The 26,237-nt window shown below is 49.8% G+C and overlaps 1 pseudogene; it reads right to left on the bottom strand.

Annotated features, from left to right (window-relative positions):
- Window positions 1-6,891: 6,891 nt before the first annotated feature.
- On the bottom strand, window positions 6,892-7,605 carry LOC147683597 (cell division cycle-associated protein 4-like; annotated as a pseudogene).
- Window positions 7,606-26,237: the final 18,632 nt, after the last annotated feature.

Genomic DNA, 26,237 nt, shown 5'->3' with positions numbered 1-26,237 from the left:
TGATCCTAACACTTGACTGTTCCTAATCTGAAATAATTTGACACACATATGCGCATTCTTCTTATATTCATGGGCTTCAACGGTTCTGGTCATGCTTGTGGAACGGGTGTGCGTTTCTATGTCTCTATTTATGTTCTTTGTTGGTTCGTTTCTCTTTCTTTTCCCTTCTATTACATAGAGTTGCTATTTTAGTCTATATTTCTTTTATGCTTTTTCTTCTCTCTTCTTGTTCCGATTCCTTTTTCTCCTCCCTTCTAATTTCTAATGGCTAATATTCACAATATTAAAATTGTTTCTCTTAATGTGAAAGGTTTGAGACACCCAATTAAACGCACAAAAATTTTGGATTACCTGGGTAGTTTCATCCCTGATATTTGTTTTGTTCAGGAAACGCATGTTGAGGATAAGATCCTACAGTATATGAATAAAAAATGGGTTGTTACTATTGTTTCATCTCCTGCTAAGGGTAAGAAAAATGGGGTCGCTATCTTCTTTGCGAAGAGGTTACACTGTCAGATTCTGAGTAAGATTTCAGATTCTGAAGGTAGATATATTATAGTCAAAGTCAAAATTCATGATTCTACTTTCTTTTGCTTAATATTTATGGTCCTAAGGCGGATGATCCCGCTTTTTGGTCTAATATTTCTACTGAAGTTTTAAAGTTGGGTAAAGTTCCATTGATTGTTGGGGGGGATTTTAATGCTATTGCTGACCCATTGTTAGATATGCTATCTACTCCCAGATTCCGGCCTCCCAAGGTTTTTCATGCTTTTAAAGCTTTTCTTCATACCACCAAATTAGCTGACATTTTGAGATTACATTTCCCCACTGAAAAATGTTTTTCCTTTTTTGCCAACCCTCATAATTCCCATTCCAGGATTGATTATTTCTTGCTATCCCCATCTCTTATTCCATTTGCAACCAGCCCTGTCATTGGTACCATTGATATATCTGACCATGCTTTAATATCTTTTGTTCTGAATGTATCATCCATTTTCACTAAACAATCTAGATGGTGTATGAATACTGGTATTGTCCTCAACGATACTCATAAACCTAAATTATTACAAGCTATTCAAGATTACTTTCTGTTTAACCCTGAAAATTCTACTTCTATAGTCAATAGATGGGACGCTTTTAAAGCTTACATTAGAGGTACTACAATTTCTAATATGGCTCATGAGAACAAACAATTCAACTCAAATATTAAACTCCTAGAGAAACAAATAGCGAAATTTGAGCGATTATTTATTACATCCAATGATCCTCAATACAAAATTAAACTACAAAAACGTCGATCTGAATTCAATGCTATCCTGAGTAAAAGGGCTGGGGTTCAACTCGCTAAGTCAAACGCTAGATTCCGCTTTAACTCCAATAGGTCTTGGAAACTCCTCGCAAACTACTTGCGCATTAAAAGGGATAACATGCAGATAACTTCCATTCATGGCCCTCAAGGTAAGGTTGCAATCTCCCATAATGATATTGTCCAAGAATTTTTACATTTTTATTCCGACTTATATAACAAACCAGATCTTTGTGATAGTTCCTTAATTGATACTTTTTTAAATACTTGTGATCTATCCCACATTTCTCCTACAGATAGACTTGGATTAGATTTGCCAATCACTAATGATGAAATCCTGAATGCCATCAAATCACTCCCTAAGAATAAATCTCCAGGTACTGATGGTATTCCTGCTGAATTCTATAAAAAATTCCAACCTCACCTTTTACCTTATTTATTTCAACTTTTTTCACATTTTGGTTCCTCGGGAACCATTTCAGGCTCTTTTTCGGATGCTTGAATTATTGTGCTCCCTAAGCCTGATGAAGACCCTACACTAGTCTCTAATTACCGTCCCATATCCTTAATAAACCAAGATTGTAAGCTTTATGCTAAAATCCTTGTCTCTAGATCAGCTCCTGCCTTCACTCTATTATTCATCCAGATCAATCTGGTTTTATGAAAGCGATACTCTGCTAATAACACTAGAACACTATTACATGTCATTGAACAGAGCCCTACCCTTCTTTTCCCTGCAGGAGTTATGGCTTTAGATGCAGAAAAAGCATTTGATAAAATTCATTGGCCGTTTTTATTTAAAATGTTATTATCGTTCAATTTTGGTCCCTCTTTTATTCGTATGATTTCGGCTTAATATTATGCTCCCACTGCCCGATTGTTTATTAATGGCCAAATTTCTACACAATTTTCCCTTTTTAGAGGAACAAAGCAGGGTTGTCCCCTTTCCCCTCTTTTATTTCTATTATGAATTGAACCTTTTCTTAATTACATGCGTCGTTGTGAGGACATACAGGGTATCACAATTAAAGATGTCACTGTTAAAACTTTAGCTTATGTGGATGATGTTTTGTTTATTAGTAACCCAATTTCTTCTGTTTCGTCTTTATTAGATATTATTGCCAAATATTCTGTCGTCTCATGTTATAAATTAAATGTTAGTAAAACAGAATTTTTCCCTTCAAATGTTCTTTGTACCTCCGATATGTTACCTACGACAGATATTATTTGGCAAAAAACCAAGCTGAAGTACCTTGGCATTTTATTTTCATCATCATTGCCTGCTACGTTAAAACTAAATTGTAATTTTATATCTGAGTATGTCAAAAATAAAACTTCTAGATGGTCTTCCCTTCACCTCACCTGTTGGGGGATAATGGAATCTATAAAAATTAATATTGCTCCGAAAATCTTTTACTCCCTTGCTATGATCCCCACTTAATTTCCGCTAACATTTTATAAAGATATTGATAAATTATTGTCCCAATTTCTTTGGAACAATAAGCCCCCTCGTATGCTTACAAAAAATTGAAAATCCCTAAATGCCATGCAGGATTTGCCCTCCCTGATATTTATCTTCATCATAAGGCTTTCATATTAAAACAGAGTTCGTTATGGTTTAATGCCTCTCCTGTTGTTAAGCCACCTTTTTGGTTTGATATAGAAAAATCACTTGTAGATCCTTTCCATTTGCCCTCCTTATTAACAATGTCTTATACCTCTAAGGTTGTACATCATTCTTCTATAATCAAATATTCAAGATTAATATTTAATGATTTAGATTCTAATTTTGCCTCTCCCTTCCTTTCTACGGTCCATTTATCTCTATGGCATAGTGCCCTTATAAAACAAATGTCAATTTCTGGTCCTCCTGGATTACAAAAGGCATTTTATATCTTAATAAAGATGTATTTTATATCTTAATAAAGATGTATTTTGTGATGATGCCTTTATTCCCTTTGATCGGCTACAATTGAAATTCAACCTACCAGATTTGTTAAAATATCAATTTCTGTGTAACTCAATTTTAGATTCTTTTCCGAATGGTATTCCATCTAGGATCACAACTGATTTGATGATTTACATCAATGCTGTTTCTTCGTCCTCGAAGGCTGTTTCTATTTTTTATAAAAAATTCACCACTTCAATGGGCACCAACATTGATGCACTTTCAACCTTTTGGAATACTGAACTTTCAATTTCTCGATCTGATGACTCTTGGTAACTAATTTTTATCAATAGTATCTCTGGTTGGTTACCAGTGTCACTTTATCAAACAAATGCATACAATTTGTTTAATTCATTATGGACACCATTACGGTTGTATCGTGCTAAATTGCTCACATCAGACGTTTGTTGGCACTGCAATTCAACTCTTGGATCATTACGTCACATGTTATTTGAATGTCCTGTTAATCTGAAATTTTGGTCTGAAGTTTGGGATATAATATTGCCTATTTTGCCTATTCATGATGTTCTTATAAATTGTTAATTTACAAATCAGTTGTTCTAACGCACCCTCTTAATGATGTCGAGGCAAAGTTTAATTTCTTGGTTTCAGCTGCGTTAAAATCAATCACTTTTTGTTGGAAGGACGTTACTTCTCTTTCAGTATATGCTTGGTGGTCATGGATCATCTTTACAAGAAGAGGTGCTCAATTGTCTCTACAAGGAGTTAATCATAATTCACTGTCTTATCAATCTTTTTGGTCTCCTATTGATTCATATTTAATGCTATGATTATTGTTGTTCATTGTAATTTGTTTAATTCATAAATTGTTTATGCTTAATTTTGTTAAAATAATGGTAACTATATTTCATGTTTCATGTAATATGATATATTCTGTACCCTCCCTTTCCTCCCTTCCCTCCTCCTTTCCTTGATTTTATTTTTCCCTATGATTGATTTTTTCTTATTGTATTTAATTTATCTATGGTTGCTAGTCGTAATTTTACTTATTCAATTAATTGTAATTTACTGCTATCTCATATATTTTTCTGTATTGTCTATTTCTGTCACTTTTTGAAAAATTCAATAAAATTTTTCTGAACTAAAAAAAAAGTTGCCAAAGCTGCACGTGCCATACTAAGAGGGAAGGAGCTGTCCTCTTCCAGGCTGTTGCGATCGCCACTTTTGCTGCACCTATACATTACCACATGATAGCTTTCTCGGCCCTGGTCTGGTGTTCTAGGGAGAGATCCCGAAGACCCAGGAGAACTCCTGCCATGGCAGTCGGCAATCCCACCACATATGTTGGAAATCCCCCAGTGGGCCACAACCCCTCCAGCATCTGTCAGTCATGTTTGGAAAGATTCTCTGGAGTTTGGCAGGGGGTAGGTACCAGTCCATTAAAGTTTTTAAATGTGCTTCTCTAAGTTCTAGGGAGTGATGGAATTTTGAAATATCGGGCCAAAGTGCGGACGATTCCCTGTCATGGATATCGCGCTGCAACATCCCCTCCCACATGGACATGTACCTCGGCTGAGCTGAAAGTGTGTTGGAGAGCAGATATTTATAGAGGAAAGAGATCACTCCTTTCATGGAGCCCACTGTTCTGACATACTTCGCAAACCCCGTTTTCTCCCTGGTGGGTCTGTCATTTCGTGAGGGGTGAGTGCCCAATGCCTAAGTTGAAGGTAGTGGAAGCGTTCCTCTGGTGGTAAGTGGAAGTCCCTTCTGCAGCTATCAAAGGTGATGATATCGTGACTGTGGAATAAGGGATCTAGCATGAGGCAGCCTCCCTCTCTCAAGGCATCGAATGGGCCTTCGTGTAGTGCCGGCGGGAAGGCCGGATTTAAAGTGTATTGGAATGTATGAGGAGGGGAACGTGGCCCACCCGTCGCTCCCCGACAGAGTCCCAAACTTCTAGCACGGTGTGTGTGCTAATGTACGGGTTCACGGGTCTGTCCTTGGGTTTCCAGATTAGGTCTCATATTGTTCTCTCCGCCATTCCTGTATCCATATGAAGCCAATGCTTCCCAGTCTCCCTTTTAAACCACTCTGTCACTACCCGCAATTGGTTATCTCTGTAATATAACCCAATGTCTGGCAGTCCCACCCCCCTTTTGCCCTAGGACGCCGCAGTATGGAGAAGGATAAGCGGGCTCGCCCCCCCCCCCCCCCACCCGCCAAATAAACTGCAACAATTTGATTTTAGGTAGAAAGGTGGCACCTAAATCGATGGGTAGTTCCTGAAAAAGGTATAATAATTAGGGTAACAGTGTCATCTTTATAGCGTGGATGCGGCCAAGCCAAGAAATGAATAGGGGTTTCCACCGCTTAAGATCGTTTTCAAGTTGGCGGAGGGTGGCTGGTAAATTGGCTTTATACAGCCTCCCAACTCGTGGGGTCAGCTGAATCCCCAAGTAGTGGAGTGAGTGGCTGGCCCACTGCAAGGGTGATTGACATTGGAGGGTACGTGCCTCAGTGTCCGGCAGGGTAAGATTGAGAACATAGGATTTGTCAAGATTAGCTTTAAATCCGGCTACCACTTCAAATCTGGCTAAATTCTAATTGCAAAGCCGGAAGTGACCGAGACAGGTCCGCGAGTGCCAGGAGCACATCATCCGCTAAGAGCGATATTTTGTGGTCTTATCCTCCGAAGGGAATCCCCTGTATCGCCAGAGTGTTTTGAATGGACATTGCAAATGGTTCAATGCTGAGCCCAAAAAGCAGGGTTCATAGAGGACACCCCTGTCGAGTGCCTCTCGTGAGGGAGAAAGGGGCAGACAACACTCCAATTGTCTTGTACCCGAGAGCGTAGCTGTGAGTAGAAATGCCCAATCCAGCTGATCAAAGGGCTTTTCGGCATCAAGCGCCACCAGGACCGCTGGTATTCCCCGTTTGGTAGCTTTCTCAATTAGATAAATTGTGCGTCGAATATTGTTGTGCGTTTGCCTCCCCTGGATAAAGCCAGATTGATCGGGATGAATTAAGTCCGGCATTAAATCCTGTATTCGATTAAAAAATAGTGGAATAAAGCTTTGCGTCCAGGTTTTGGAGCGCTATGGGGCGATAAGAGGCACAGAGCTGTACATTTTTCCCAGGCTTGGGGATAACCGTAACCACCGCTTCAGCCTTCGAGGGGGTCACCTCTCCAGTTTCCGCCACCTGGTTGAAGAGGCGCGTGAGGTGAGGAACCAGGTCGGGGACAAAGGTTTTATAGAAGTGGGCTGTGATACAGTCCTGCCCTGGAGCCTTGTGCAGTTTAAGAGCTGCAATAGTTGCACCCCCCCTCTTCCGTGGTTATGGGGGCTGTAAGTTTAGCATTTGTGGCCTGCAAGATACGGGGGAATCGTAGGGCTCGGAGATGGCTATCTTGCAAGGCTGCTTCTGTTCATTTTGCGGTGTAAAGTGCCTTGTAGAAGGATCCAAAAAGGTCAGCTTTTACTCTATCTGTGTGGACTAAACCGTTATTCCCATCTCGCAGACCTCCAGTGTATTCCCTCTCGTTTCTCCCATAATTGCCTCGCTAGGTGTCTGCCTATTTTGTTCCACAGTGTGAAAGAAATATGGCGTAGTTTTAAACGGGTGTATTCCGCCCTAATAAAGCACATTTTAACTAGTGTGTACACAAGTTTCAAGATTAAACATGAATTTCTACAATATGGTCAATCTCATTAAGTTCTGATTTACAGTTACTATTTGTCGTAGGTTGAGTTGTGAAGTTATCCAGGACATCACAGTGGCCTACTTTGGAATTTCCCATCATTCCTGTAAGAAGTGTCCACATCATAAAATAAATCTTCAACAGAATTTGGAGTTTTATTCTCCAAGGTCTCAAGTATCTGATCTATTGACTTCTGAAAATTTCCCCTATTTTCTTGCTGGTTTTCCATTTCCCAAAGATTGTTCTGCAGGATTCGTGGTGCTTGAACTCCGCCAACAGCTGATCTCCGCCAACAGCTGATCTAGAAGAAATTATTTCTTGTGTTTGAATTTCCTCATATTCACTATAACCAGAAGTCTGTTTTCCTTCATGTTCCTTTGAAGAACTGAGGATATCTGTTGAAACCAATCTGTCCAAAGGTGGCTGCCCTGTACTTTGAGCACTGATCATTTGCCAAGTGCCATCTTGCGTCGTTTCCTCTTGAATTTGCCGTACAGAATCAACTATGAGCACAGAGCGACAAAGGTTTAGATCTACAAGCATGTGGCACAGCTGAAGTTTGACCAAGGCCAAGTCTAATAAAAACTACCTTTGGAGATTGTATGAAGGTATAGTTCTAAAGCCTGCTACTGTTCCTTCGATATCCTCTTCGCCTTCAAAACGTTTCCTCTTCATGCCTCTTGCAAACATAATGTATTGTGGCAGTTATCAGTCGGGCCCTAAAGAGAGGCATGCAAGAGGCCTGTGTATGGTTCGGCACTGTTCGTCGGACCGATTCACGCTCGCCGCTTCGGCCTTCAACCGTCAAACCCACTGCTGCAGATCGATTAGTCGGGCTGCCTCCTCCGCCTCCTTCTCTCGTAAAGAGCTAGAAAGCATTGAGTTTGGGCCCTGAAATTAATTTTCCAAAGAATACATCTGATGGAGACTACTAGCCGGCGATTCCTTAATGTAGAATTATCCCCAGCCGTGAGACTGGACCCTGACATTTTTTTGCCACAGCATCCCTGTGCGCCGGGGGGGGGGGAGGGGAGGGGGGGGGGGGGTAGGGATGTCAGTGTACGGATGTCTTCGGGCTTTAAGACGTGCTCGTCTTGTGGATGCCTGTTGTCTGCGACGGACCCTCACCTCATTTGCATGTGGTGATGGGGGAAGATCACGGCGGAAGATCACGGCTCCACTGATTGCGAGGCGTGCCAACAGTTGAAGCCTATGTCGCGGCGGGAGCGTCGTATGAAACTTCTCTCAGTTCGTATGTCCAGATCGGCTTCGTCACTTCGATCAGCTTCTGCGGAAGGTTTCTGAAGCAGCAGTCATAGTCGTCCTCATCCCTCTCCTGTGCCTGCAAAGCTGCTGCACATGTCTCCATCCCTCTCCTGTGCCGCAAGAGCGTTGCTCCCCTGTCAGTAAGTGTTGCAGTTTTTCCCCGAGGGCTGGTTTCCAGCCTGTTGGGGGCGTGGGCTCTCCGCGGGTGATGCGGTCCGCGTATCATCCCCTATCCACTGTTCCCCGGTGAGGGGGCGTCGAGAGCCCAGATGGAGACATGTGCAGCAGCTTTGCAGGCCTCGCTGGCTTCTCCTCCTTGGACGTCGGCAGGACCCTTGTGTTGTGCAGGCTTGTAGGATGTGGTGCCGTTGGGTTGCGCCCTTCGGGGGTCCCTCCTGCGGACCACGGAGCCCCTGCTTCGCCGCAAACTCCTGCGGGAGTCCCTGTGGTGTCACGGGAGGTCGCCGGGCTCTGGTTGCATCCTGAACCCCTCGCGGCCCTTTGGTGGTGATTCTGTCTGAGGCCGAGCTGACGCCACTATGGCGCCGGCAGCTGCTGGCCCTGGCGGTGCCACAGGGGTCGACGGACCCCCCTCGTCCCATCATGGGTGGAGGCTGGCGGGGGACCACTCGTCCCTCCTCGCAGGCGACTGCCTCGCTGGAGGTCGAGTTGGCCTTGGCGCCACCATGGGGGTCGGTGGGCCCCTCTTGTCCCCTCATGGGTTGAGGCTGGCGGGGGACCCCTCGTCCCTCCCGGGCCCCTCTCGTCCCTCCACGCATGCGGCTGCCTCGTTTGGAGGTCGAATCGGCGCCGTCACTTAGCCGCCTCGTCTCCGGCCCAGCACCAGTCTCCTGCACCGTGTGATATGGTGGAGGCCTGTCTGACGTCTCCTTTGGCGCTGGACGACGCCCTGCTCCAGGTTGCGGACTCTACAGCAATGGATTGACGTTAGGTCGAGGACTCTTCTTCGGCGCCCCCTCTTCCCCGGAGGTTGGGCGCCTGCTGGTGTCGTCCTCTCCGGAAACGGACCGCTGCATTGTGGCTTTTTCCCTGATGTCATCGAAGGACGGCTCCTCGCCACGGCTGTGGTTTTCGCTGGAGGAACCGCAGGTCCCCCACTCCTCGGCGCCTCTTTCTCCTTTCCGGATCGGGCCTTTCCCCGCTTCGGTTGTCTTAGGGGATGGCCGCCTTAGCTTGCAACCGTCGCCCACAGAGGAGCTGGTTTCCCCACCGCGGGTCCTACAGAGGCGGGTGCGGCCTTCGCTCGCACGATTTTCACGGCTGTGGGAATTTTGCACAAGGGGGATCCAGCTGCTCATTTCCCCGTGTATCATCTTCTGGAGGTTCTCCATCCGGGCTCTGGTGGTAGGGAGCTGCTGCTTCCCTTTGAAGGTTCGCTCCATTCTTCTCTTTTGGGGACTTGGGGCTGTCCCGCCACCGGGGACCCAGTGCCCCAACACCTTCTGCACCGGCACCTTCCAGCACAGCGTGGCCCGATGTATTTCCCTCCACCCCTCTGCAGTGGCCCCCTTTTGCAGACTGCTTTTTCCTCCCTGCCGTCGCTGTTGTCTCCACCATCACATGAGGCCCGCTGGCTGGACTCTTGGGGGCGCAATATGTTCGCTTCGACCAGTGCGGCTCTGTAGGTCCTTAACACTTTATGTGAGTTGGCTAGGGCCACCTCTTGCTTGTGGCACTCGGTGAAGTCCCTTGGAGCTGCAGCTCCTCAGGAGGGTGCTGGTGTTGATTTGCGGCACCATGCGTTAGATGGCCGGGAGCTGGCGGCGTTTATTCTTCACTCCGCTCTGGGCATCTCGGAGTTGCTTGGTCATACTATGACTTCTTCGGTTGTCCTTCGCTGCCATGCTTGGCTTCGGGACAATGTGTTCCTGGAAAATGTTCGGGTGTGGCTGGTGGATTTTCCCTTCGATGGCACTCTTTTGTTCCACGCCCCGGCAGACTCAGCCATCCCGAGGTTCTTGGCGGGGCTTCGGCCTATTCCTTCTTCTTCTTCTACCCCTCAGTGACCTGTGAGTTGATCTGGTTTTTGGGAGCTGTTCTTTCGTTGGGGCGGGTCGCCCCAGTTGTGTGATCTGTGTGCTTTCGGTGCATTTGAGTCCTCTTTGTTGGGACTGTGGTTCTGTTGGCTGGCCCTTCTTGACTGTGTTGTGGGTTATCCACACCAGGTTGGCCCTGAGATTAGGCCTTCAGTTCTTTCTCTTTGGCTGCTTGACAAGCTTTCTGTGGAGTTATTCCCCACAGCTCTTTCTGTTGTCCTCTTCTGCAGAAGTTTCTTGCTAAGAGGGTTCCCATGTTTTGGGACTAACATACCCTATGTGGGGTAGTGGTAGCTGTTATATAGCTTGTTCTGTGCTGGGGAGTTGTGGTCGCCTTGGGCCTCTGCTCTCCATGGCGTTTATGTACATTGCAGGAGCAATTCCCTTGTTGCTGGATTGGAATGCCTTGGTGGTGCCCTGGGGTGTCCTCCGGGGTTGCTGCTGTTTGCCAGGTCTGGTCTGCGGCCTGGCGTTGTGGCTCTGGTTCTGCTTTATTTTGGGTTGTGTGTGAGGGCCCCTCTCTGAGGTGCGTCCGGGCCCTTCTTCACCCTCATGTTATCTGCCTTGGGGGTTGATAAGGTTTTTGTGTTCCTCCCTCTTTTTAGGCGCCACCTGCCCGGTCTTCCTGGGTGCCCCGGGCTACTCTTCCTGCTTCCGACTGCTTATTGCTGTCTGCGCTGTTCTGTCTGGTCTATTGACTTCCGGCTGTGGTGGGCTTCCTTCTTTTTCCCTTGTCTTCTTGGAGCCTCTGGGTTGATATTCTTCTTCCTTGCCTTGGCCTTGGATGGAGGTTCTGTTGCCCTGTAGGGGTGTGGGGTGCTTCGGCCTCCCCTTGCCTTGCCCTTGTTTCCTCTTTCTCCTTCTTTTTTTCTTCCCAAGCTCCCCGTGGGATCTGTGGTGTTCTGCTTGTGGGGGTTCCCCTAGCCTGGGGGGACAGGGCTCCTCGCCTTCTCCGTTGGACGGGTCCCCTGTGGGGCCCACTGTTATGTCCAGGCTGGTGGGGTCCTTTCACAGACCCTCCTTCCCCGTGGGTATGGCTAGAGTATCTATTCTACGTTAAGGAATCTGCATCTAGTAGTCTCTATCAGATGTACGAGTTACTTACCTTCAGTAACGATGTATCTGGTAGAGACGATTCTAGCTGCAGATTCCCTCATGGCCCGCCCTTCCTCCCCGTTCTCTGAGGACCTTTGGCTTGGTCTTCTACACTCGCCTCCCGGTGGGTGGCTATTTCTTCTGTGAGTACATTCTTTTGCTCTTTTGACTGGATGATTCATCTTGTTTTTTGTTCCTTTCCTCCTCTTTGGCACATTGGAGGATGGGTTTATAGGTACTCCTGTGCCCCTCTGCTCTGGTCCAGGATCAGGGCTTGCCTTCACTCTCTTCCCTCCCCTCCCTCTCCTCTTTGGTTACTACATACTGGCCGGGTGGCTGCTCAGGGCTGTGCTCTGTTTCTTCTTTTCCCTGCCTTTGGGTGCTGCAGTGTTGACACTCTCCTTATGGTGTTGTTCGTCACCATTCCTTTTTCCAATTTTTCTGCTCTTCCGCACACTGTTCCCATACTCTCACAGTTTTGCCTGATGGCTGCGCGTTGTGGCGCGGAAAAGTTCTCTGAAGAAAACTAACGTAGGCGCGCCGGGGTAGGACTTATGTGACCTCGCTGACGTCACGTACGCGGACGACGCCTGGGCGGAGTCGCGTGATGCCGCCCCCCCCCCGGCGTGCAAGGGTGCTGTGGCAAAAAATATTCTGGATCTGCTCTCACGCCTGTGGATAATTCTACGTTAAGGAATCTGTGTCTAGCATCATCTCTACCAGATACATCGTTACGGAAGGTAAGTAACTCGTACTTCACTTTTTTTTATGGATGTGCCAGTCACCCTTTTCACTTCTTCCTCTTGTCTTTTTTGCTACTCATTTCTCAACATACTAGCCAGTTTTTAATTTAATTTTTTTTTATTGATTTCAAGAACAAATACAGGCAATACATTGCAAGAGGAAGTTATATATAGAAAGCCGTCGAGACAGACACGCATGTCTTCTCCACAAGTCAAACTGTGGGCAAGGTACATGTGCGATGCAAGATCCGGAGATGCTAAGCCTGGTAGAAAAGCAAAACTTCAAAAACGAAAACCCGGAACTCCCTCCCCACCCCCACCAGTGTGCCATAACAATAAAGCAGTCGCCAAGTCGTCCACATTTCGTTTAGCCTACCCTTCATGGGAACATGGAGGGTCTTGTGGAGTCTCTGTAAGGCGTAATAAACTGAGATATCTGGGGCATGTGATTTCATTGAATTCAGTTGAGAGGAGGGATAGTAATGGTAGCCAGACCTTCCGGAACGTGGCTGCGGACTGTGTGAGTGTAGCCTGAATGCGTTCCATACCCAGTGTAAACCAGATTTTATGTAGCCATCCCGTGTGAGTGGGTCTGGTAGTCGATCCCCAGAGTGACAAAATGTGTTGTGATGCAGCAAAACATGACAATCCCCATTTGGCGTCCTCGGATTGATTTCAGGGGGAAGGTAATTGCATTGGTAAGGCCTAGGATGGTATAAGCTGGGAATCTTGGGTTTTTAGTGTCTAATGTATTGTCTGTCATCTAAGACCGCTTACCAATAGTCCCTAATTTCTCGACATTCCCAGAGGAGATGAGTCATGGTGCCCCGCTCTTCGCAACCCCTCCAGCAAAGCGCGCTGCGAGTTGGGTTCCCTTTGTTGAGCCGAACGGGGGTAAGGTGCCAGTAGAGTGCCAGTTTCACTGCTGCCTCCCTGCCTGCCGTGTTGCGTGTGGTGTGGGAAGCCCTATAGTATATGTAGCGCTATTCCCGGTCTGTCAGGGTCCTCTCTAGCTCCTCTTCCCAGCGCCTCTGACCTGCCGCCCGACCTGGGGCAAGTGGGGGTGTGAGCATCTTGTAGAGTTCCGAAATGAGGCGTTTCTCTGAACCTTCGTCACTAGCCACTTCTCAAAATCTGTCAGACGTCTGCTAACTAAGGGAGCGCAATCCGGGTGCGTGAGCCAGTGCCGGAGTTGTAAGTATTGGAAAAGATGGGGGGAGACAACATCATATCCCTGCGCCAGATCGGAGAGAGAAAGAAAGCCTTGTGGATCAAAAAGATGACCTGCTGATCTGCAACTCGTGCCGCGCCACTGGGAGAAGGCATTGGGGTCAGTGCCCGTGGGAACTCCGGGTTGTCTAGGAGGGGAGTGAGCGAGGAGGGAAAAGTAGTCGGGTCTCTTTTGACGGCAACCGTGTCCCAGACACGCAGGATGGTATGGGTTATGGGTGACCTCTGAAGGTACAGCTTTCTGTTGTGCCGATGAAGGAACGGAATCTTCCAAAGGGATGTCTGGGCCATCGCCCTATCTTGGAACAACCATTGTTTTTCAGATTCCGGTCTATTCCACTCTACCAAATAGCGGAGTTGGGATGCCTGGAAGTATTGTTGAAGGTTGGGGATCCCGAGACCTCCCTCATCTATGCCCCGGTACGCCAGTTGTTTGTGTAAGCGCGGGCTTTTCCCCCACCTAATGAAGTGGTGAAAGGCAGCTTGCAAATTTGCGATAGCCGGGGGCATCACCGGAATGTACAGTATCTTGGGCAGGGCTGACCTCTTCACTGCCGCCACTCGCCCCAACAAGGAGAACTGTTGCTTAGAACATCGCGCAAGGTCGGCCCGAATCTGGGATGTGAGAGTCGCGTAGTTGAGGGCAACCGTCAATTCCGTGGAGGAGGTGAGGGTGACACTCAAGTACGGTATTTGTGTTGTTGTCTGCAGGCCTCCTCCATACGCCGGCGCGCTCGCGAGACAGCAGGCATTTCTGCCCAGGGGCAATATCAGCGATGTCCCCCTGTTTGTTTTGAAGCCGGATATGGCACCAAAGAATTCCAGTTCTCCCAAAAACGCAGGAATGGAATGTTCCGAGAGGTCGAAAGCAGCTATGATATTGTCGGCATATAGGCCGATCGTGTGTGGCTCCCCGCCAAAGGTGATGCTATGTATGTTGGGGTTATCGCGGATCTTTTGTGCTAGCGGCTCTACATATAGAGTTAATAAAAGAGGCGAGAGTGGGCACCCTTGCCCCATTGGATCTCGAAGGGGCTTGAGCGTAAGCCACCAAGGTGAACCCGCGCTAGAGGGTGGTGATAACAACTCTCAATCCAAGATTGAAAGCGATCCCCTAACCGGAAGCGGGCCAGGACTCGCTGTAAAAAGGTCCAATCAACCCGGTCAAACGCTTTTTCAGCGTGAATAGCCAGCTGAATCAAGTCCGATTGCTGGAAGTGGGCCTTGTCGACCAGGTGGAGGATCCGTTTGGTGTTATCGCTACATTGGCGGCTCGGGACAAAGCCCGATTGGTCGGGCTCTAGAATCCCAGGCAAGTATGGCCCAAGGCGGGCAGCCAGCACACCTGTAAAAAGCTTCAGGTCCAGATTAAGGAGGGAAATAGGGCAAAATGACGAGCATTGTGTTGGATCTTTGCCAGGTTTAGGCAGCACCACGATATCGGCCTCTAACATATTCGGAGGGATGGAGCCCGGGCTGCTGAAGGAGTTGCAAAGCTGAGTGAGGACCGGAGCTAGAAGCGGGCTGAAGGTTTTATAAAAACCGGCGGAGAAGCCGTCTGGTCCCGGGGATTTGAGGGGGGGTGGACGAGATGTAGTAGCAGCTATATCTCGTCCACCCCCTACTACCTCATCCAAACGGATGGGAGCCTCCAAGGTGTCCGCGCTCGCTGAGTAGAGCGCGGTGATCTCCGCAGTCTCCAGGTATGCATCGATGTCCATGCCCAAAACAGTATAGGTGCGGTATAATGAGGCATAGAAGTCCCGAAACGCCTCCGCGACCCGTGCCGCCTCCTTGATGTCAACGCCGTTCCCGTCCTTGATGCTTAAGATCTTCGAGCGCTTGGACTTCGCTTTCAGCGCGCTGGCAAGTAGGCGGCCGGTTTTGTTCCTCCTCAACATAGGTGTGGCGGAGGCGGAGAGCAGCGAACTCTGCCCTGTCTGTATCTAAGCTGGCCAGTTGGGCCCCGGCAGCTTCCAGTTGCTTCCACACCTGTAGAGCCCCGGTGCGGCTATGAACCCTCTCGAGCTCAGAAACCTGGGCGGTGAGGTCCTCTGTTTTCGCTTTACGAGTCTTAGCCTCTGCTGCCGCTATCGCAATGAGTTCGCCTCGGGCCACCGATTTCAGGGTCCCCCACAGGGCTGAGGCCGATGTCGCGGGTGTGTCATTAATGGATAAATATTCAGTAATGCACTTGTGAAGTTGCTTAGTGACCTCCGGGCACTGCAGGAGAGTTTCGCGCAGCCTCCATGACCCAGGGGACGGCTAAGTTTGGGAATTGTGAGTAGTAGCTCAACGGCGTCATGGTCGGAGAGGGCTGCTGGTACAATGCAGACGTCTGTAAGGCTAGTGGCTAAATCAGACAAGCCAAGGAAGTGGTCGAGCCTGGCATAAGTACGGTGTACGTGTGAGTAGAAGGTGAATTGGGACACCCCAGGATGTTTGCCTCTCCAGAAGTCCACCAGACCCCGTTCTTGTAACTAAGCTTTGCCTGCAGTGGAGAGGGTGCCCGCGTCCCCGTACCTATGCCCAGATCTATCCATATTAGTGTCCATCACCAGATTAAGGTCCCCCCCCCCTAGAAGCAGGAAAGAGTTAGGGTATTGAAGCGTCTCTGAAATGGCGCCTTTCAGAAAGGGTTCTTGCCCTGTGTTCGGAGAGTATAGGGAACCAATTGTCAGGTGCTGGCGACCGATCAAGAAGCTATAGGTGAGGAGCCTGCCCCTAATTTCCCCCATTTTGTCCCCCACCCACCCCTGGAAACGCCTGGACACCAGAATGGCTACCCCTGCTCTTTTTGCCAGGAGAGAGGAGTAAAACTGCTGGGGGAAGACGTGGGAGCGCATCCTGTGCCAATCCGCAAGTAAATGGGTCTCTTGGAGTAAACAAATCTCGACCCCTACATTTTCTAGATATGAGATCACCGCCCTCCGCTTAATGGGATTGTTCAAGCCTTTCACATTAAGGGTCAATACCTTCAAAACTGGGTTAGTCATCGTAGGTCAAGTGGAGAAAAGGCGCTATATGAGGATGACAACACCACAGTGTGAGATGTAAGTGGAAGGCGACTGATCCATCTCGTTGAACCCCCCCTGGCACACTGGTTCCCTCCCTCAGCCCCTCCCGCCATCCCCAAACCAACCCCAACTGAGGACCCCCGCTCCCTTCCAAGCCCCAACTCCCGTAGCCCGCCGTCCCCCTTCCCGAACCCCAACTAAGCAACCCCAAGAGCAAACCATAGTCCCAGGTCTATCAGAACGTAGCCCAGACCTGCGGAGTTCCAATGTGGAGGAGTGTAGCAGCGGCGGCCCCGGTGGCCCCACCGCCCATCCCCCCCACCATGCAGATTCAATGCGGTGAAGGAAAATCCCCAAACTTCAATGTCTGAGTGAGTACTCGACGTGTCTCTGACCACCCCTTGAATGGCCGCCGCCTGTTCTTGGGCCATGGTCGCCGGGTCGGGCTTAAGGTCCGCTTTGGGAGGGCGTCGTCTTTGCACTCGTTGCCACCTGCCCTGCGAGGACTGTGAGGGCCCCTCCTGTGAGCGTCGTGGCAAAGCTCCTCCCGGCAAGTCATCCTCTGCAAGATCAATGCCCAACAGGGCACAGGTGTCTCGGAGCGAGCGCATCTGGTGCAGGGCCCCTTGCCACTTAAAGATTAATCGAAATGGATGACCCCATAAGTATGGCACCTCTTTATCTCGCAGAAATGCTGTGACCACCCAGAAAGCCCTCCTTTTCTGTAGAGTAATGGCCGAAAGGTCCTGGAACAAGGCCACCGGGTGACCCTGAAAGCGGAGAGGTTGTTTCTGGCGGGCCTCTTTCAGGATTCGCTCCTTTATGGGAAAGTCAGGGAGATAGGCCAAGATGTCAGGCGGGGGAGCAGGCACGCGTCGTGCCAAGCCCACTCTATGTGCGCGATCAATGCGGACATCAAAGTCAGCAGGTTTGCCGAGAATCTCCCTAAAGAGTTCCTGCAGATAGCAAGTGACGCTGTTTCCCTCTGCTTTCAATGGCACTCCCCGAACGCATATGTTGTTCCTCCGGGAGCGGTTCTCCGTGTGTGCCTGGAGGTCCACCTGCTGCTCCCGGAGGTGGAGTGCCTCTTGCCGTAGAAGTTATACTTCCTCGCTGCGAGCTTGGTCCGCTTCCTCCACCGCGGCTACCTTCTCTCCCAAGCCATCCACATCTTGGCGCAGTTCGCGCTGCTCCCCAGCCCGGTCCTGTTTCAAAGCCTGGAAGTCGTCGCGCAGGGTGTTGAATAGCGACTCCAAGAAGGCCTTTGTGATAGGGGTCTCCCGATCCTCCTGCGCAGGGGCGCTGACCGGTGTTGTAGGCGAGGGGGGCGTTTGGGTCTTCTCCCCCTTTCCGGCGCCTTTGGCCAGCATATCTGGTATGGTGCGGCCCACACTGCGCCCCATGTTGGCCATATCGCTTCTGCCACTTAACCCCAATGGGCAAGGTAGGGTGGTGCTCGGTCGGGCGGGTCGGGATGGCTGGACGCTCCCCAGGGAATCAGGCAGGCCAGCGGAGACCAGGCAGATCCAGTAGGGTGTATGACGTCCAAAGGGGTAAGGGGTTCCCACGCTGTAGAGCAACTTCGCCGTACTCACTCAGCAAGTAGTGTCACCCGGTCGTCGCGCTATGGGGCAGGTAGCTGGGCCTCCCCGCCGCCCCCCCTGTCGTGCCCCCTCTCACCTATCATGCGGGGTGTAGCCTCCGGGGGACAGGGGCCGGCGGGAGAGTTGCGGAACCTGCACCAGGCGTCGGCTCCCAGCGCTGTCGCAGGTGAGCCGGCCGAGCCCTCCCAGGCCCAAAACCTGGGCTTCGAGTTTCACGGTGGCCAGTGCTGCCTGCGCAGGCCTCAGCTCCCCGGTGGTAGGCTCCTTGTTGCTGGCGAGGTATGGAGGTCGGCGTTCGCCCACATCAGGAGATGCCCGCTATGAGGCCAGTTGCGGCAGGTCTCTGCTGGCGCAGAATGCCGTGTCTGGGCCCACCGCTCCATGCGAGCCAGGCCTGGAGCCGGGGCCTTGATTTTCGTGACGGCCCGCCGGCCATGCGCTGCCTGCGCAGGTCTCAGCTCCCCGATGGCAGGCTCCCGGGTGCTGGCGAGGTGTAGAGGCTAGTATCCGCCCGCACCAGGAGATGCCCGCTATGGGGTCCATTACAGCAGGCCTCCGTTGTCGCAGAATGCCACGTCTGGGCCCACCACTCCGTGCGGACCAGGCCTGGAGCCGGGACCTCTATTTTCGTGATGGCCCGCCGGCCGCACCAGTGCACCGCCACCTCGGGGTTGCAGCGCCGTCCAAAAGTCCACTGGGACCCACTAAGCTGTTTCGGGTCCCAGCCTCGGCGAGCGTTGGTCCACAGTGCCGCTCGGGAGCCGCGCAGGGCGCCGGTCTCCGCACCACCAGTGCAGCAGCTCACAGCTCGCGGACGCCATTACGCCACTCTACCCGGCAGGTTCTCGCGGCTCGGCCAGCGGGGCTACGGCAGACTCTCCGCCGGTCGCAGGTGAGCCAAGGGGACAGCGCCAGGCAGCACCGGTCAGGGGATCAGGAAGCCTGCAATGTAGGGGATTTGCGGGCTAGTGGAAAGGGCGGAATGGGGTTCAGGGCCGGGAGCCGCGGGAGATACATCTGGTCACGCCGCCATCTTGGCCACGGCTTCCTTTAGCCAGTTTTTAAGGTTGAAGCAGGTCAGACCTAACCTTGCTCCACATTCAAAAGAACCTTGTGTCGGTTTTTGTATTCTCTAAGCATGAGTACTTGTTCCAGACAAGTCTTCTCCATCAGCCTTGAGTATGCCTAAAGAGATCCTCTTATGACACTTGTCACAGATTTCATTAATGCAGGTTTACTTTTTTAAGAACCTGAAACACCCACAAAATCTGCTAGTGAGGTCAAGTCAAACAGTGCATTTACGCTTCATGAAAACAAATTTCAGCCAGAAGTGTCCATGGTTTCTCAGAATCAGGTATTCAGGCATGCTCCCTATCCCATACATGGCACACATTTTAGTGATCTCAGGTGGAGCTGTTTTGTACACCTGTGTTATCTTGAATTCCACATCAAGTCCACAAATAAACCTTATCCCTAAGTACATATGCCGCCTGATGACTTTAAAACAGGTTTGTGGAATCTTTAAATATAGTTGAATTTACTTTTGTATTTTTTCTACTCAATGTGATATGCCTAGATATCACACTAGGACATTTCCTAGATAAAAGGAAAGTAAAACAGTGTTGCAATGAAACAGTTACTTATGTTTCCATACAAACACCCTCAACACTTACAAGGAAAATAGACAATGCAATCCTATGGAGGAAAATAAGGTTATAGGTTTGGAGGTTAAGTAAACAGTCTTTGGGTTTGAGTTTCTTGGTTAGAACATGGGTTCCCCCAGAGTCAAGGATGCTCTCAAAGAGCACCCTCAGTGGCACTGGGGTGGCTGTTTGCAGAGCGTGGAGGCTCATTGTTAGCTTAGGGGGCTGTCGGTTGGTGTCTGCTCTCGGGCAAGCCACAAGGTTGAGGGAGCAAAGCTCCCAGGGTTAAGCTCAGGGCAAAGGGGGTTCAAGTTAGCTCACTAGGTGCACCCACAGCGGTACAGGGGCGGCAGGGTGCTGGATCTGTTCCGGGTTCCTTGTTTGTTTCAATGGGGAATCTCCGAGCAGAACAAACACTGCAGGCTTGGCATAAAGACTTTCTGGAGGCGACCACGGGTCGGTTGGGCCAACCAAGGCAGTGGGACGTCTGGTGCAGGGGTGTCTTCAGGTGTCTGATTTCCTTACCAGCTCCGGTTGTGGTCAGGGGACCCTCCAGATAGAGGCTGTGAGAAGTTAGCCTGGTATATGCTGCCCACCTTGCACCAGTCCAAACAGCCCTTTTTTATGAGTAGGTTTAAGACCACCTTTATTGAAAGCTACCCTAGTGGTAGCTATGGAGAGCAGCCTTCAGGCTGACTTAAAGGAGTGTAAAGCAGCTTGGTTTACCAGATTATAACCTCTTGAATGACCAAATGAAAGGAAAACCACACAAGGTATATATAAACTATAAGTATTTAATACTAAAAACTCTCTACTAACCTCTTAATGAGATTAGAGCGCAAGATACACAATATCAACACACTAGAACGTAAGTAAATAGCACAATATACAATGGGCCCTAGGGGCAGACCAAACCATATATTAAGAAAGTGGTAAAAGAACCACGACTTGACTAGACCCAGCGCCTGCCTAGAGCACGTAGAATCTCTGGGGCCACAAGGAACCACCCAAGGTTGTGACACAGGGGACCCACGGGGGACGCGTGCAGTGTGAGAACACTACCGCGAGCTTCGTCCAATCCTATGGAAAAGTCGCGGTTAGAATTGTAAAGATTATGGACACTTCAGAGTGGACTTGGAGCAAACCCTTTTAGACTTAAAAGGTTCTAAGTACAGCACCCATGCGAGCACCGTAGTACTCGTGTTACCTCACCCAGGGGAGCTGGGTGCATCGGTGTCAAATGGTGTCTGGAATCGTCGCGATCTTCAATGGCGAGTTGCTGCAAAGTGCCGCTGCAGTGGAAAGGAAAAGTGTCCTGTGTGATCGGAGCTGTGAAGAACCTGAAAGCAGAGGGGACAGAGTCTGGGTCACTTCAGGGTGACCAGGGGCATATTAGACCAATGCCCACCAATGTCGGGTGTTTCAGGTGCGATGAGGTGAGATTGACTCCGCTGCCACGGGGACCAGGAGAAGTCGACGAGATTAGAGTCTGCTGGAGAGCTGTCCCATGAAGGAAGTAGAGTGCTGGAGGGGGTTGGTGTCCGGATCCGAGACCAACAAGCCTTGGCAACAGCAACCCACGCCGTGAGTGTAAAAAGGCTTCGGTGTGGACCAGCAAGGTCCAGGTGACTCCCCAAGCGATGGAGAGTCGGGGCACATCTGGAGCAACCAGGTAAGCTCGATGAAAGTAAAGTACCCTTCTCAGGGACCCACAAGTCAACGTTCCAGGGATCGGGAAGGGACCTCAAGAGGAATCACTAAATACCAGCCCACGGGACACTCGTGGAGTGCAGGCAAGTAATCTTCGCTGGAATCACCTCGCGGGGTCAGAACTATAAGTAGCCCAAAGCACAGCCTTAGGAATCGACAAAAAGCATATGCTGCTGCCTTTGACAGCCCTACTGATGTGGAAGAATGGCTTGAGGTGATGGAGTTGGATCCTAGCCAGGGTGGATCGTCCGGCTCGGCGCGCCACAGCCCGGTACCGTCACGACAACTGCTTCCTAGAGGACGGGGAGGAGGCTTGAGGGACTCTGCAAGAATGGGTCCGACCCCAGCCCAGAAGAAGAGGGACAGAGAGGAGGCGCTGGCGGTCGTTGGATCCTTCAGAGAGGATAATGCAAAGATTTTTTACGGACTCGAAGGACAGTACCATACACTCAGACTCAGAAAATAGCATAACTCTTTCCCATCGGCGACGCCCCAAACAGGAGATGGCCTGTTGAATAACTGAGAGAAGGCCCTGAACTTTTCCTATGTTCAGCTTACATGGGGAAGACTGCTGGGTCTCTGACATGTTCCCACCCATTACACAATATCCTTTTTTTTTATTGAACTTATGGAATTGCACATTTAATAATGTATGGGATGCCTGTATTGTAAAGTGTGCTGATTTGCTTGTTCATTAGATACACTCTGGTCTGTGGCCCTGACTGGCAGGACCTTACGAGTTAGCGCTTGACCTCAGATGCTAATGGGCAGCATACGCTGGCGGATCTCCTGGTCCAAAACACTAATTCTGGTATTATACAACGCACTGACCGGTATAATTCGAGAGGTATGCCCCCCCCCCCCGGGGGCCCAGTAGAGCCACCGAAGACATACGCCCATACCGTCAGCGGTATGGTTGGCTGTTTATACCCCCCACAAAGCGCATGCACTGTTCTGTTGTTTCCATACGTTGTCCGTTTTAGTTTGGTTCAGCACAGTTTATTGGCTGCGCCGTTAATTGTTAGAGGTGGTGGACTTCCTGGTCTGTTACTATTCATGGGTTCCACACTGCATGCCAATTGGCACAAGTGGCACAGCGATGGCTCATAAATGTACCGAATTAGGCTCATATAACCTATTGACCTGGAATTGGAATATGAGGGGGTTGTAAATGTAAATTGATACTTGTATAGCACACTACTCACCCTCAAGGGTCTCAAGGCGCTTGTACGAATACCGCTGTGGAACCCGTCCTGGCTTTCCCTGTGAGACGTCCACTCCTGGGCACCCCCAGGGTGAAGGCCAGGCATCCTTAGCGTTGTGGGGGCCGTTGTGGAGATTAAGCAAGCTATTGCCCAGAGTTGCAGAGTGGGACTTTATGATTAGAATAGGCACCGAGGCGGGAATTATCAGGTCCGTGGAATGTTTGAGCCCAAGACCCGCCGAGGCGGGGAATTGAACCCTGGTCCCGGGCTAGACCTCTGCATCAGAGTCTGCCGCTCTAACCATTGAGCCACACTTCTCCAGGGGCTGTGAGCAAACGACACAGGGTACACGCTTACCTCCTTAGGCGGGTGCAGATTGTATTCCTGCAGGAGTCCCATCTGATGGAGGCGGTGAAGACCTGGATAAAATGGGGGTGCCGATTATACACCACTAATTATTCGGCCTTAGCGAGAGGGGCAACCATTTGGATACGACATGGGGTCCCGTTTGTGGAAATGGATCGCCGAGCAGATGACCAGGGGCGTTGTATACTGTTGCAGTGCATGTTAGATGGCTTACCCGTACCTCTGGGATGTATATATGCTCCAAACTTCGACCAAGACAAATTCTTCACTGATTTGGGCAGAGCCTTGGTGGGCTGGGAAGCTTTCCCCTGGATCTTAGGGGGAGACTGCAATGCAGGCCTAGATATTGAGTTGGACTGATCCTATCCTCCTCTCCACGGTGCAAGCACACACAAATTGGCTGAATGGCTGAACACTTTACTGCAAGGCTGGGCTCTCGTAGATGCATGGCGCACACTTCACCCTACACATAGGAAATATTCATTTCACTCCCCGGTCCACCAACTTCATACTCTGCTTGATAGATTTCTTTGCTCCCGCTCTATAGCTACACAAATCAACATACCTGACCAAGACATTTTCGGACCACAATCCCTTAGAAGTTACGCTAACGTGGGGAAGAGTTCCGACCCCTGTACCGACCTGGACACTATGGCCCACACTCCTGGAGGATGCCCCCTTCCGGGCCACACTGTTGGATGTCATTAGCAATTATTTCACAGAAAACTGGAATATGGTCTCCTCTAACCTTGTGGCCTGGGACGCGTTCAAGGTGGTGGTTCGAGGATCGGCAATTAGTGATACCGTAGGGGCACATCAGGAAACACACAAAAGGCTTATAGATACAGAATCATTGTTGACAGAGCTGGAACAAGCCGCAGTGACAGATGCTGACAAAAGGACACCTCTCCAGGAGGCCCATATTAGACATGCGGAGACCCTGGAAACACTTAGACTCATTGATTACCGAGCATATACACAGCTGAAACACACTGATGCCGACAAGTCAGGCACATTATTAGCACGGTTAACAAAGGACAAATGGGAGACACCCTTAATCACTTGTATTCGTACAACACAGAGAGGCCTGCTTCATACACAAGTGGAGATCAATGAAGTCTATTGTAATCACCTTAGTACTTTATATGCGGCACCAACGCAGATCGACAGTGCTCTAATAGATGCCTTCCTCGATAACTTACAGTTTTCCACGATCACGGAAGCCATGTGGAGGGGCCTCTTAGGCCCCCTCACCCAACATGAAATAAAAATAGCAATTACTGGCCTTAACCCCAATAAAGCCCTGGGAATCAACGGCTTGCCCATCGAATTTTATGCGTCGTACTATGAGATTTTAACGCCAAAACTGGAGGAACTCTATAAGACGGCTTGGGAGACCGGTAGACTACCACGATCCACGATATGGTGGTGTCCCTCCTCAAGCCCGGCAGAGACAGCACGGACCTGTCCAACTATAGGCCGCTATCGATGCTGACTACCGACTATAAAATCCTTAGTAAGGCCTTAGCCAACCATCTGATCCCCGCTCTCCCTTCTCTTATACACAGTGACCAGTGTGGGTTTCTCCCTGCACGCAACACTTCACTCAATACTAGAAGTCTCCACCACATAATGAGGGCTGTACCCAGGCACTATGACAAGGCCGGGTGTCTGGCGTTAGATCTACGTCAGGCATTCGACTCCATCACATGGGAGTACATGTTCGCAGCTCAGCTGCAGTTTAGTCGTCCACGCGATTTCCTGAGGTAGATACGCCTACTCTATGTTGAGCCTACTGCAAGGGCACGTACGGGGCAATACGCATCCCTGGAATACGCGGTACACAGAGGCATTAGGCAGGGATGCCCCCACTCCCCTCTTCTGTTTGTGCTCGCATTAGAACCACTAGCCATAGCTTTGAGACGGTCATCAGGGGATTTGGGGATTCTCATACAACATCATGCGCACCTCGTCTAAATATATGCAGACGATATTCTTATTTATTTACACGATCTGGAGAATGGGACAGACACGCTCCCTGCCGTCTTCTCCGCCTTCGAGACTATTTCGGGGCTGGCAATTAATGCTGGAAAGTCTCATGCCTTTTATTTCCAAGAGGGTCCTCGTCCCGACGTACTTCGCTTTGGCACTTATCGGATTCCCGTGGCAGCGACTACATTGCTTCCCTGACTATTGTATTTCTTTGTCAATCTGCCCCTGATGTTGCCCCAGACCACATTCCGCACTCTAGATACACTCTTGCTGGAACTCATATGGGGTGGAGGCAGGCTCAGAGTAAGTCTCAGAAAATTGCAGTTGGCTACGAACCGAGGGGGGGTTGGGTGTCCCAGATTTCCGGGCATATTATTACGCTGCCCAATTGCAATGGCTGTCGTTCTGGACGGCAGGCAGGAACCTGCAGGAAATAAACTATAACATTTGTGAGCTGGACAGGGGTGCACTACATGGTATGCTGCTACCGAGGGCGAAGATACCCTCTGAAGGGCCCACAGTTGTTGAAGGCAGCTCTGCAATGTTGGAAGAAAGCCCTACAGTACACGTTAACCACACCCCCTACACATCCAATATCCCGCTACTAGGACTGCCGGTCATGGGTAGTAGGATCACAACAGCTAGGATACAGGACTGGACAGATGTAGGGGTGGCAGAGGTGGGCTCGTTCTTCGAAGACGGTGTGCTACTAGATCACAACACATTTGTGAGGACCACTGGGGCCCCCGTCCGCCTTTATTGGCTACATGCAATGACGGCACATTATATCAAGACGATATGGGCGCCACAGAGCAGCAAGCCTCCACAACATGACCTGGTCCATTTACTTTATTATATGGGGAGGTGTGGACATTTAGTGAAGTGGTTGTACACTGGCATCCGAACACAGGCTTCCATAGGGCTTGCGGATCTCCGTGAGAAATGGGCTTACACTACAGATGTGGTAATCTCAGACAAGGCATGGGAAAGCATTTTAGAACACCCTAAACGGGTCTCCCGAAATGCCAAGCTCAAGTTTATACAGTATATGGTTCTCCATATGGCATATTTGACCCCGAAACGTATACATTGTATGTTCCCGGATGCCCAGGGCTACTGCCCGAGGTGCAGAGAAGAAGCTGGCCTTGCTCACATGTTGTGGACCTGCGCTCACCTAAGGGAATATTGGGGACGTATTCGTACCATCCTGGGAGAGATTACAGACCTCACAATGACTGATAACATACTGGAGGGACTCTTGGGTCTCCGAAAGCGCACCAAGGCTCAGAAGGTTCACTTACGGTTTCTGGACTTGGCTACTATATTGGCGATCAGAGCGATTACAATGAGGTGAAGACACCTAGGTGCCCCCCATTGCATGTTTGGAAGGAGGA

Source organism: Lissotriton vulgaris, chromosome 11, assembly GCF_964263255.1.
Source record: "Lissotriton vulgaris chromosome 11, aLisVul1.2, whole genome shotgun sequence".
In the NCBI taxonomy this organism is placed as follows: domain Eukaryota; kingdom Metazoa; phylum Chordata; class Amphibia; order Caudata; family Salamandridae; genus Lissotriton; species Lissotriton vulgaris.
This window is presented reverse-complemented; position numbering and strand designations above follow the sequence as displayed.